The sequence below is a fragment of the Anguilla rostrata genome, chromosome 10 (assembly GCF_018555375.3).
Source record: "Anguilla rostrata isolate EN2019 chromosome 10, ASM1855537v3, whole genome shotgun sequence".
Taxonomy (NCBI): domain Eukaryota; kingdom Metazoa; phylum Chordata; class Actinopteri; order Anguilliformes; family Anguillidae; genus Anguilla; species Anguilla rostrata.
The window spans coordinates 42,584,781-42,597,810 of NC_057942.1; positions in this window are offsets into that span (position 1 = coordinate 42,584,781).

Below are 13,030 nucleotides of genomic sequence, written 5' to 3' on the forward strand. Positions count from 1 at the left end.
TGTTAATGATTTGAAGGAGTGAAATATTTTCTATAGTAGCTTGGCTACCTATAGCCTTAAAAATATGTGCAATATATTAATATTTTTTCAAGAAATAAAAATGTTTTTAAAAGACCTGAAACATATATTTTTCATTTGTATTATTGTATTCGTGATATTTACCTTGATTTTTAATCAATTTTAAATGGGTTTTCTGAAGTTTTCCAAGCTACCAATGGATTCAATTAGGGTTAAGGGCCCAAACTAGGGTTAGGGTTAGGAAAACGGTAAGTCTGAGGGTAAAGGCAAGTTCACAGCTGTGTTCAGCAGCTTGAAGAACGGTTAGGACATAGGTTTGTTAATGATTTTGAAGGAGTGAAATATTTTCTATAGTAGCTTGGCTACCTATAGCCTTAAAAATATGTGCAATATATTAATATTTTTTCAAGAAAAAAAATGTTTTTAAAAGACCTGAAACATATTATTTTTCATTTGTATTATTGTATTCGTGATATTTACCTTGATTTTTAATCAATTTTAAATGGGTTTTATGAAGTTTTCCAAGCTACCAATGGATTCAATTAGGGTTAAGGGCCCAAACTAGGGTTAGGGTTAGGAAAACGGTAAGTCTGAGGGTAAAAGCAAGTTCACAGCTGTGTTCAGCAGCTTGAAGAACGGTTAGGACATAGGTTTGTTAATGATTTTGAACAAGTGAAATATTTTCTATAGTAGCTTGGCTACTTATAGCCTTAAAAAATGAGCAATATATGAAAAAAATTTTCAAGGAAAAAGATCTTTTTAAAAGACTTACAACATTATTTTTCATTTGTATTATTGTATTCGTGATATTTACCTTGATTTTTAATCAATTTTAAATGGGTTTTCTGAAGTTTTCCAAGCTACCAATGGATTCAATTAGGGTTAAGGGCCCAAACTAGGGTTAGGGTTAGGAAAACGATAAGTCTGAGGGTAAAGGCAAGTTCACAGCTGTGTTCAGCAGCTTGAAGAACGGTTAGGACATAGCTTTGTTAATGATTTTGAAGGAGTGAAATATTTTCTATAGTAGCTTGGCTACCTATAGCCTTAAAAATATGTGCAATATATTAATATTTTTTCAAGAAATAAAAATGTTTTTAAAAGACCTGAAACATATTATTTTGCATTTGTATTATTGTATTCGTGATATTTACCTTGATTTTTAATCAATTTTAAATGGGTTTTCTGAAGTTTTCCAAGCTACCAATGGATTCAATTAGGGTTAAGGGCCCAAACTAGGGTTAGGGTTAGGAAAACGGTAAGTCTGAGGGTAAAGGCAAGTTCACAGCTGTGTTCAGCAGCTTGAAGAACGGTTAGGACATAGGTTTGTTAATGATTTTGAAGGAGTGAAATATTTTCTATAGTAGCTTGGCTACCTATAGCCTTAAAAATATGTGCAATATATTAATATTTTTTCAAGAAATAAAAATGTTTTTAAAAGACCTGAAACATATTATTTTGCATTTGTATTATTGTATTCGTGATATTTACCTTGATTTTTAATCAATTTTAAATCGGTTTTCTGAAGTTTTCCAAGCTACCAATGGATTCAATTAGGGTTAAGGGCCCAAACTAGGGTTAGGGTTAGGAAAACGGTAAGTCTGAGGGTAAAGGCAAGTTCACAGCTGTGTTCAGCAGCTTGAAGAACGGTTAGGACATAGCTTTGTTAATGATTTTGAAGGAGTGAAATATTTTCTATAGTAGCTTGGCTACCTATAGCCTTAAAAATATGTGCAATATATTAATATTTTTTCAAGAAATAAAAATGTTTTTAAAAGACCTGAAACATATTATTTTGCATTTGTATTATTGTATTCGTGATATTTACCTTGATTTTTAATCAATTTTAAATGGGTTTTCTGAAGTTTTCCAAGCTACCAATGGATTCAATTAGGGTTAAGGGCCCAAACTAGGGTTAGGGTTAGGAAAACGGTAAGTCTGAGGGTAAAAGCAAGTTCACAGCTGTGTTCAGCAGCTTGAAGAACGGTTAGGACATAGGTTTGTTAATGATTTTGAAGGAGTGAAATATTTTCTATAGTAGCTTGGCTACCTATAGCCTTAAAAATATGTGCAATATATTAATATTTTTTCAAGAAATAAAAATGTTTTTAAAAGACCTGAAACATATTATTTTGCATTTGTATTATTGTATTCCTGATATTTACCTTGATTTTTAATCAATTTTAAATGGGTTTTATGAAGTTTTCCAAGCTACCAATGGATTCAATTAGGGTTAAGGGCCCAAACTAGGGTTAGGGTTAGGAAAACGGTAAGTCTGAGGGTAAAGGCAAGTTCACAGCTGTGTTCAGCAGCTTGAAGAACGGTTAGGACATAGGTTTGTTAATGATTTTGAAGGAGTGAAATATTTTCTATAGTAGCTTGGCTACCTATAGCCTTAAAAATATGTGCAATATATTAATTTTTTTCAAGAAATAAAAATGTTTTTAAAAGACCTGAAACATATTATTTTTCATTTGTATTATGTATTTGTGATATTTACCTTGATTTTTAATCAATTTTAAATGGGTTTTCTGAAGTTTTCCAAGCTACCAATGGATTCAATTAGGTTAAGGCCCAAACTAGGGTTAGGGTTAGGAAACGGTAAGTCTGAGGGTAAAGGCAAGTTCACAGCTGTGTTCAGCAGCTTGAAGAACGGTTAGGACATAGGTCTTTGTTAATGATTTTGAAGGAGTGAAATATTTTCTATAGTAGCTTGGCTACCTATAGCCTTAAAAATATGTGCAATATATTAATATTTTTTTCAAGAAATAAAAATGTTTTTAAAAGACCTGGAAACATATTATTTTGTATTTGTATTATTGTATTTGTGATATTTAGCTTGTTTTTCATCCATTTTAAATGGTTGTTCTGAAGTTTTCCAAGCTACCAATGGATTCAATTAGGGTTAAGGGCCCAAACTAGGTTAGGGTTAGGAAAACGGTAAGTCTGAGGGTAAAGGCAAGTTCACAGCTGTGTTCAGCAGCTTGAAGAACGGTTAGTACATAGGTTTGTTAATGATTTTGAAGGAGTGAATATTTTCTATAGTAGCTTGGCTACCTATAGCCTTAAAAATATGTGCAATATATTAATATTTTTTCAAGAAATAAAAATGTTTTTAAAAGACCTGAAACATATTATTTTGCATTTGTATTATTGTATTTGTGTATTTACCTTGATTTTTAATCAATTTAAATGGGTTTTCTGAAGTTTTCCAAGCTACCAATGGATTCAATTAGGGTTAAGGGCCCAAACTAGGGTTAGGGTTAGGAAAACGTAAGTCTGAGGGTAAAGGCAAGTTCACAGCTGTGTTCAGCAGCTTGAAGAACGGTTAGGACATAGCTTTGTATGATTTGAAGGATGAAATATTTCTAAGTAGACTTGGCTACCTATAGCTTAAAATATGTCAATATATTAATATTTTTTCAAGAAATAAAAATGTTTTTAAAAGACCTGAAACATATTATTTTGCATTTGTATTATTGTATTCGTGATATTTACCTTGATTTTTAATCAATTTTAAATGGGTTTTCGAAGTTTTCCAAGCTACCAATGGATTCAATTAGGGTTAAGGGCCCAAACTAGGTTAGGGTTAGGAAAACGGTAAGTCTGAGGGTAAAGGCAAGTTCACAGCTGTGTTCAGCAGCTTGAAGAACGTTAGGACATAGGTTTGTTAATGATTTTGAAGGAGTGAAATATTTTCTATAGTAGCTTGCTACCTATAGCCATAAAAATATGTGCAATATATAATATTTTTTCAAGAAATAAAAATGTTTTTAAAAGACCTGAAACATATTATTTTCATTTGATTATTGATTTGGATATTTACCTTGATTTTTAATCAATTTTAAATGGGTTTTCTGAAGTTTTCCAAGCTACCAATGGATTCAATTAGGGTTAAGGGCCCAAACTAGGGTTAGGGTTAGGAAAACGGTAAGTCTGAGGGTAAAGGCAAGTTCACAGCTGTGTTCAGCAGCTTGAAGAACGGTTAGGACATAGGTTTGTTAATGATTTTGAAGGAGTGAAATATTTTCTATAGTAGCTTGGCTACCTATAGCCTTAAAAATATGTGCAATATATTAATATTTTTTCAAGAAATAAAAATGTTTTTAAAAGACCTGAAACATATTATTTTTCATTTGTATTATTGTATTTGTGATATTTACCTTGATTTTTAATCAATTTTAAATGGGTTTTCTGAAGTTTTCCAAGCTACCAATGGATTCAATTAGGGTTAAGGGCCCAAACTAGGGTTAGGGTTAGGAAAACGGTAAGTCTGAGGGTAAAAGCAAGTTCACAGCTGTGTTCAGCAGCTTGAAGAACGGTTAGGACATAGGTTTGTTAATGATTTTGAAGGAGTGAAATATTTTCTATAGTAGCTTGGCTACCTATAGCCTTAAAAATATGTGCAATATATTAATATTTTTTCAAGAAATAAAACTTTTTTAAAAGACCTGAAACATATTATTTTTCATTTGGTATTATTGTATTGTGATATTTACCTTGATTTTTAATCAATTTTAAATGGGTTTTCTGAAGTTTTCCAAGCTACCAATGGATTCAATTAGGGTTAAGGGCCCAAACTAGGGTTAGGGTTAGGAAAACGGTAAGTCTGAGGGTAAAGGCAAGTTCACAGCTGTGTTCAGCAGCTTGAAGAACCGTTAGGACATAGCTTTGTTAATGATATTGAAGGAATGAAATATTTTCTATAGTAGCTTGGCTACCTATAGCCTTAAAAATATGTGCAATATATTAATATTTTTTCAAGAAATAAAAATGTTTTTAAAAGATCTGAAACATATTATTTTTCATTTGTATTATTGAATTTGTGATATTTACCTTGATTTTTAATCAATTTTAAATGGGTTTTCTGAAGTTTTCCAAGCTACCAATGGATTCAATTAGGGTTAAGGGCCCAAACTAGGGTTAGGTTAGGAAACGGTAAGTCTGAGGTAGGCAAGTTCACAGCTGTGTTCAGCAGCTTGAAGAAGGTTAGGACATAGCTTTGTTAATGATTTGAAGAATGAAATATTTTCTATAGTAGCTTGGCTACCTAGCCTTAAAAATAGTGCAATATATTATATTTTTTCAAGAAATAAAAATGCTTTTAAAAGATCTGAAACATATTATTTTTCATTTGTATTATTGAATTTGTGATATTTACCTTGATTTTTAATCAATTTTAAATGGGTTTTCTGAAGTTTTCCAAGCTACCAATGGATTCAATTAGGGTTAAGGGCACAAAGTAAGGTTAGGGTTAGGAAAACGGTAAGTCTGAGAGTAAAAGCAAGTTCACGGCTGTGTTCAGTAGCTTGAAGAAAGGTCAGGACATGGGTTTGTTAATGATTTTGAATGAACCAACAAATTTCTCTATTAGCATGTATTCCTATGACCATACAAAAGTTGTAATTAATGCTTGTTTTTTAGGGAGAACATTTTTTTTTTTTTAAATACCCTCATATATCTTATATTGCAATTTAATTATAGTATTAATGATATTTACCTTGTTTTCCATCAATTTTAAATGGGTTTTCAGGTGTTTTAAATGGTTCCAATGGCTTCAATTGGGGTTTATATAGCACATTTCACACAGTGGCTGTAGCCCAATGTGCTGCACATGAAATACCGAAAAAAACAAACGTAAACAGAGGTGAACAAAGGCACAAAAAAGCAAAACAACAAATAAAAGAATAAAACAACAATAGATTAATAAAACAACCTATGGCGATGCCTTAAGGTTTCTTTTAAAAATGTCCACAGAGGTGGAGTCCCTCTGATCCTTAGGCAGACTGTTCCAGAAGCTAGGGCCACTGTGGCTAAAAGCTGTTCCCTTGGGACGACTAGGAGGCCAGCTGCAGAGGATCTGAGGGGCCTGCTAGGTACATATCTAAAAAGCATGTCTGAGAGATAGGCTGGTGCCAGTCCATTCAGTGATTTAAGAACTAGTAAGAAAATCTTTAAATCAATTCTAAAACTGATAGGCAACCAATGCAATTACTTTAAAATAGGCGTCATATGTGCTCTCTGTCTGGTCTTCGTCAGTACTCGAGCTGCTGCATTCTGAACAAGCTGTAGGTGGCCAACAGCCTTTTTTTTTTTTAGTTAGACCAAACAAGAGAGCATTGCAATAGTCAAGCCTAGAGGTTATGAAAGCACGCATTAGTTGTTCTGTGTCCTCCTGAAAGAGAAATGGTCTACCTAACCTTAGCAATGTTTCTAAGATGATAAAAGGACATCGGTCATTTAGTCATCGGTGCGGAAGCTTGCGTAAAAATTATGCAAGCACGAAAACAGAAACAGACAAAGCGATTATGATGCTGCTGCTCGCTGCCATCAGAAAACGATTAGAAGTACAGCATCATAAAAACGATAAGCTTCCAATGTACTACAACAGCACACGCAGAGATATTACAGCCGAATCCAGGATGCCGGAGTAAATAAGGGTTTTGTCAATTATGCAACTCATAACATCATAATAACGTCCAAACTTGGAGCCTCCCACAAATTCATATTAAGTGGTGCGCTGCATCTGTGTAGGAGACAGTTGTGAGGTGTGTTCTGGAAGAGGAGGGGCAACGTCCAATCGGCTCCATCATGTGATCCAAACCCTGGATCACTGTTTCCTGTTTAAGTTTTTAGTAGTTTTCTTTTAAAAACCTGAATGCGAAAAGCTTTATTCACACCCTCTACAAAAATCCCCAAGTTAACATTGCCATCAAAAAGGTTCATGCAACTATTTATAAAACAAGTGGACTGACTGCCAAATCTCTGATATTTTCTTACAAGAAACTCAACGTACCAGAAGAAGATCTGCATTTTTTAAAACTACGAAACGCAGCGCGATACCAACCCCCATAATGCACGCCGTACTTCAGGTGGATCTGGATGTGTCTCTTCACGTGGTACATAAATTTGGGTTTGTAGACCGACTCCTTGCAGAAGGGACAGTGGACCAGCCTGCAGCAACTTCTGCACTGCTGCAGGGTGGGAAAGACGCCCTTCCTTACGATGGTGATGTGCCTCTGAAAAAAATAATTTAAAAAATGTATGGCGAGAAAATGTAATGTTTTTTTTTTTTTTTGCAAAAAAATTAAATTATACAAACTTAAGGTAGGAAACAATATCTATGTCTTTTTTTCCAGGTTATGGTCACAGGAGGTGGTGGAGCCTATCCCAGCATGCATTGGGCAAGAGGCAGAAATACACCCACTCAGTCCACAGCAGGACACACACACACACCATTCACTCACACACTCATACCTAGGGGCAAGTCAGAACTTTCCAATTAACCCAACAACTTGCGCGGTGTGGGTAACATCCATCATAGTCCAGCAACAGCAGCAGCAACAGAGGCCGCCGGATGTAGAGAGGGAGCTGAAGCTCCTGTGCGCTGCGGAAGTCAGCTTACCCTCCACGGATGGAGGGTCACATAGCCAGTCCTCCACCTCCTCCTCCTCCTCCTCCTCCTCCTCCTCTCCTAACTCCTCCGGGACCGGAGAGGGCAGTGGAGAGGAGGATGATGAGGAAGAAGATGGCGGCGAAGTATATGACTCCGCCAGTGAAGAACCGGACTCTCCGGACATTCAGGAGTTTAGTAACGAACCCGCTACCATACGATTTTGTGCGGAGAATTTAATGCATACACAGATGCAAACGGCCAAATCCCCACGCACGTCGACAAAGAATGTTCCTGTAACTGGACAGCAAGTAAGTGCCACAAATGACGATAACATTTCTAGAGCTGTTAATAAATGAAAGCTTGTTTGAAAGAGACCGAAAGAAAATGGACACTAAAATCAGTCCATGAAAGAATAATGCCTGTTTCATAAATACACTCTATGAGCACCTTTACATGCATGTTTGCACATTGAATGTGAGAGGGGTGCAATCGATTAAGAACAGGCACCAGAAATTTGATACGTTGTTGCAAACAGAATTTGATGTTTTATGTTTACAAGAAATGAGGCTTTCAACGAGCACGGATGTAGAGGACGTTAAAACAATTTGGTCAAAAGGGTCCTGTTTCATCTCAATTGGTGAAGATAAGGCTGATGGGATTGGAATCTTTTTTCGAAATAAGGTTACTGTCACAAGAAAACGGGAAATTATCCCAGGCCGGTTATTGGTTTTAGACTGTTACCTTTTTAGTAAAAAGATTAGAATAATTAATGTATATACTGCACCGGATAGAGTGAAGAAAACCCAACTGTTTAGCAAACTTTTTTATGTGCAGGGTGTCCGATTGTGGTGTGTGGTGATTTTAACGTGGTGTTAGAGGGGAAAGATATATGTTCACGCAGACCTTTTTTAATGACGAGAGAAAGAACAGCTCTAAAACAAATGTTGGAAGGAACAGACTTGAGGGATGCTTTTAGAATTTTACATCCAAATAAGGTTGCTATACTAGACATGACAAATATACAAGGACAAGGATTGATCGAATTTATGTAAATAGTAACTTGGATATATGTGATTACAAAACTAAACTCCTTGTGGAATCTGATCACTTGGCTGTTACAGTGCAGCTCAAAATCACAGGTGATCCCAATAAATCCTATTGGAAATTAAATACTCAGTGTCTTGATCATTTAGAACTAGTGTCAGAGTTAAAACTTGAAATCGACAATATAAAGAACTTGAAAATTCTGACAAAAACAGCCATTGAGTTGTGGGGAATTTTAAAACATAGGATGAAGGACTTTTTTAGATACAAGTGTAAAAGTCTAAATCAGGAAAAAAATATAAAATATGACCTGCTGCTCAAAAAATACATAGAATTGAACGTAAAATTGAGTAAAACAGACTTAGAATTTACTGAAATGTACAAAATGAAAGATGAAATTGAATATATGAACAAAGATTCTCTACGTGGTTTACAGGTACAAATAGGAAGCAATATGAATGTCAAAGATGCTCCTAGTGGTATTAATATTATAGCTCAGTTTAAAGATAAGCAACAACAGAAATGTATTAAAGCAATAAGAAATGAAATGGGTATTGTTATTGAAAAAGAATGTGATATACGGCATACTGTCAAAAACCTGTGTAAAAGATGTATGCAGATATTGCAATTGACAATGATCTGTCTCAACTCTTTTTAAATTCAATTAATGATGGTCAGTGTCTTAATTCAGATGACTTGGAATGTCCTATTCTGGAAGAAGAAGTTGAGCTGGCTATTTCACAGTTAAATCTAAAAAAAGCACCAGGTAAGGATGGTTTGCCAGCAGAATTTTATGTGAAATGTAAGAAGGAAATCTCTGGTTTTTTAACCCAGGTCTTTAATGAAGGCATTTTAAAAGAGTATATGTATGATTCCTTTTATGAAGGTATAATCACTTTAATTTTCAAAAAAGGAGATGAATATGATATTAACAACTGGAGACAATTAACTTTAATGAACTTGGACTATAAGATATTTGCTAAGGTGCTAGTAAATAGGTTGCAGGATAGCCTGGATCTGCTTATAGAAAGAGAACAGACCTGTGCTGTAAAAGGAAGGTTAATGTTTGATAATTTATGTATGCTAAGGGAATGCATTTCTAATGTGGAAAAAGAAGATGGTTTTTATATTATTGCTTTAGATCAGAAAAAAGCTTTTGATTATGTCTCAAGGGAATATTTATTTGAAGTTCTGAAAAAATAAGGATTTCCGCAAAACTTTATTAAAATGGTTAAGTGTCTTTATGCAAAATCCTTAGTCCAAGTGAATGTAAATGGACAGCTGACAGAATGTTTTAAAGTTCATAGAGGGGTGAAGCAAGGATGTCCACTAAGTGCTGCTCTATATGTGATTTCAATCAGCCCTTTGGTTAAAATAATTCAAAACGATAAGAGATTAGAAGGGGTAAAGGTTGGGAATGAGAGAGTTATCATTTCAGCATATGCTGATGATATTACAGTGCTTGTAAAATCACAAACAGAATTGGATATTATATATGAGCATTTTAAAATTTACGAAAAAATATCCGGAGCAGTTTTAAACCATCATAAATCAGAAGCTGTCTGGATTGGTAATTTAAGTAAACAGTTCCCTATGCACATAGATGTAAAAGAAGAAATTAAGGTATTAGGTATCTATATTAGTAATACTGTTGTTGTGAATCAAATTGGCAAAAAAAGGAAAAAGAAGTCAAAGATGAAGTTCTAAAGTGGTCTGGTAAAAACACAAGCTTTAGGTCTAGAATAGGTATATGTAATTTGTTAATCCTGTCAAAAATTATGTTTTTAAGTTCAGTGTTTCCACCAACAGAAAAATATATAAGTAAAGAGTGTTGTAAATTAATATGGGGAACAAATAGAGAAGTTACTTGGAGAGAATTGTTATTTAAACCCAGAAAATTAGGAGGTTTGGGAGCAATAGACGTAAGTATCAAATTAAAAATAGCAATGTGTAAAATTGTGGCAGGTGGAATAAACAGACAAATTAGCTGGATCGGTAACATTACTAACTGAAAAAAAAAGAAAGGAAGAGCGAGAACCGGACAACCTTATTTTAAACTTATGTATGGTGATTTTGTAGACAAGTTTAAACATTTAAATATTGACTGGTGCCATTCTGAGAATAAGGTCATATATAATTTAATAATTAATTAACTGTATGGTGGAGTTATAAAGTACAGATATCTAAATATTTTAGAATGTGAAAGAATGGTCGCACGAATATGGAGCAAAAACATTTCTGAAAGTATGAGAGATATAGCCTGGCTAATATCAGTGAGGAGATTGCGAGTGAGAGCTGTTGTAAAATGGAGTTGCTTTGTTACAACGAAATCCTGCCCAATGCCTGATTGTGATGCAGATGAAACTTTGGAGCATCTGCTGATTGAATGCAGTAGATCTGAAAAAATATGGGAACAAATTAAATCTATTGGTGTTAATATCTCAATTACACCAGAAACTGTATTTTATGGAATGATATATAACATTGATGATAAACTTAAAGATTTATACTGGTTAATAATATGTCTAGTGAACCAGCACATATGGAAAACGCGAATTAAAATGACAATTGATCACATCTACGTGTCTAGTGAATCTGTATGCAAGAACATTTTAAAAGAACTGAAACGTCGAAGGACAATTGACATCAAGCACGGCAATGCAAATCTTTGGCAAACTCTGGACTTTTAATATAGAAGATGTTTTACCTAATGTATTTAGATTTTCTTGTTCATGTAATTGTTTGTAATGACTTGTATAATTGAAATAAAGTTTATTTATAAAAAATTTAAAAAAAAAGGAAAAATACATTTCCTGCTTCAGTATTCTTGGATGGTCACCTAACACAATCAACCTAATTCAATTATCAAGGGGGGGGGTTAGGATCAAAGCCTTGTGATGATGGCACCACCAGGGTTAGGCCAGAGTAATCAGTGGGTGTGAGACAGGAGGTCTCGGTGACAATGACCGTTTGGTTTCCATCCACAGCACATACATATGTAACAGTGTCCATTTGTTTGCCTGCCACCCAATCAGGGACAGGAACGTGAATTTTATTTCAGCATTCTATTTCAGGTGTGTGGCATAAAAGCTTGTGCCCACACAACACCATGGTGTGATTGAACTGCCATACTTTCACCTGGTATGCTGCACACTGTATTAAGGACTATTTTTGCTATATTAATAGATTGTTATTGACCTGAACTTGGAGTTGTACTTTACAAAGGACCAGTTGGCAAAGCATTCCACAAGCAAATGCGGACTAAGCATACTTCACTGGTATGCTGCACACGACTGACATTTTTGCTGATCAATAGATTATTGACCTGAACTTGGAGTTGTACTTTACAAAGGACCATTGGCATTGATTCAGAACGCATGCGACTAGGCAGCGGTGTGCCACGTACAGACGGGCTTCCTGGAGTCTGGCTTTACCTCAGTAACTCTGGATGGCATCTGCTGCGGGTTCAAACCTCTCATGTCCTCCGTTTGGGCGAAAGGGCGCTTTCTCCCCGCCTCTCTAAACTCCAGGGATTCTGCCAGAAAAAATAAAATAAATATGAAGAAAAATCAGATAACAGGTTTTTATATTAAAACATTGTCAAATGTTTCAACATAAACTAGTACACAAATACAAATACACTAAATATTCGTTTTACCATTCAATTATGCAAGCAAGATGCATTAAAATTGATTGATTCTCAATGGACTATGTCCCGTGTGTCCTATTGTGTGTCCTGGGTCAAAGGTCAAAGACTGTAATCCTTCAACCAATCACCTCTAGATACCTCTAAAAGTGACCGACCGACCTCTCAGCCTGTGAGAAGGGAGATGATGTGGGAGGCGGGGTGCTGAGGAGGCCAATAAGAGGAGCTTAAAGGCTGATTTTTTTCCATTTTGATTTTATTTTCAATAGGCAAAACATAACAACATAAAATAACACAAAACTGTAATACAGATTCTGACAAAGTTTTACAAAAAAAATTATTTTTTAAATGACATTAATAATAGTGGATTAAATCCAGAGAAGCAGAAACATAATGACATTTTAGACATCCTGGAAATTCACCCCAGTCCCAAGACTGAATGGTAAAATAACTATTTATTAATAGTCCCTAAAAAGCCACTCAGCATTTTGTTAAAACAATATTCGGAGAGCCACACATCTCCCTTTAATATATGTGGGGATGTCCATAACCAAAGGATAGTTTTATTAGCGGCTGCTACAGAAAGCAGAAATAACAGAAGCAGAAGTGAAGACAGATCATATGTCAAAGAAAGAAGATGCAAAAATTAGATATCAGTGTGTAGCAATTCTGCAAGAAAATATGAAATACTGGACCAAAATAAAGCAGAACACTCCCACAACATATGTATTTGTTACCTTTTATTCCACAATACACATTTAGTACAATTAGGAGATTGCATCAGCTTCATTTGGTATGTTTTTGAAGGATTCACATAAGCTTTGTGAATACGTTTCCAGTGTAAAAGCTGGTGTGCTGGATTTTTGGATGACGAAAACACATTAAACCACACAGAGTCTCAATGAATCTCAACACCACAAGTCTTCAAC